This window comes from Diaphorina citri, unplaced genomic scaffold (genome assembly GCF_000475195.1).
Source record: "Diaphorina citri unplaced genomic scaffold, Diaci psyllid genome assembly version 1.1 scaffold5092, whole genome shotgun sequence".
NCBI lineage: Eukaryota > Metazoa > Arthropoda > Insecta > Hemiptera > Psyllidae > Diaphorina > Diaphorina citri.
The window spans coordinates 8,344-9,126 of NW_007382468.1; positions in this window are offsets into that span (position 1 = coordinate 8,344).

The following is a 783-nucleotide window of genomic DNA, read 5'->3' on the forward strand; positions in this document are numbered from 1 at the left end:
CTACCATCAGGTATAGTCAGTTCTTCGCCACATGATTGAGCCCGTCTATAACTGCTGAAGAATTGGCAAATGATCTTCTCAAGGATGTTGCTGACCTGACTTCTGTGAAGTGCTGCAAATTGAAGACCAAACACCATTCATACTCCTCTTTCCATGTGGTTGTACCTGAAGAACAGAAACAGTTGGTTTCCTGTGATGGAGCGTGGCCGGAGGGTGCTTTTGTTAAGGAGTTTTCTGGAAGACTTCTTCAATCATATGTGCTCGAGTCTTTTGATTCTAGTACAAATGAATTCAAATCCTTCTCGACTTCTGCGGCTGCTGGTTCTGATAAGGGGACGTCTGCCTCCACTAGCAACACCAAACCGAAGGGCAAGGCATCTCAGAAAGGTGTCACTACTGGTACCAAGAAAGCTAGTTCCGTACCCAAGGCAGGATCCTCTCGTGTCTCTACTGGTGCTGTTGATCCGGCTGCTGATGCTTCTTCTTCTTCTTCTTCACCGAAAGTCAACCTTTCTCCAAAAAACTCGAGACCTGTCAGAACAACCACAAGACTTCGCTAAGTTGCTACTATCATAATGTAGGAGGTATTCGTACTAAATTAGATGAGCTGAAACGTAATGTAGAGTTGTCAACTTATGATGTGATCTTTTTAACTGAATCGTGGCTTAACGATGAGTTTTCTTCAAGTGAGGTTAAATTTGGTAATTATGAACTATATCGTTCTGACAGAGATCCAAGGGTTTCTAATAAATCAAGGGGCGGGGGGGTGGTTATTGCAGTGCA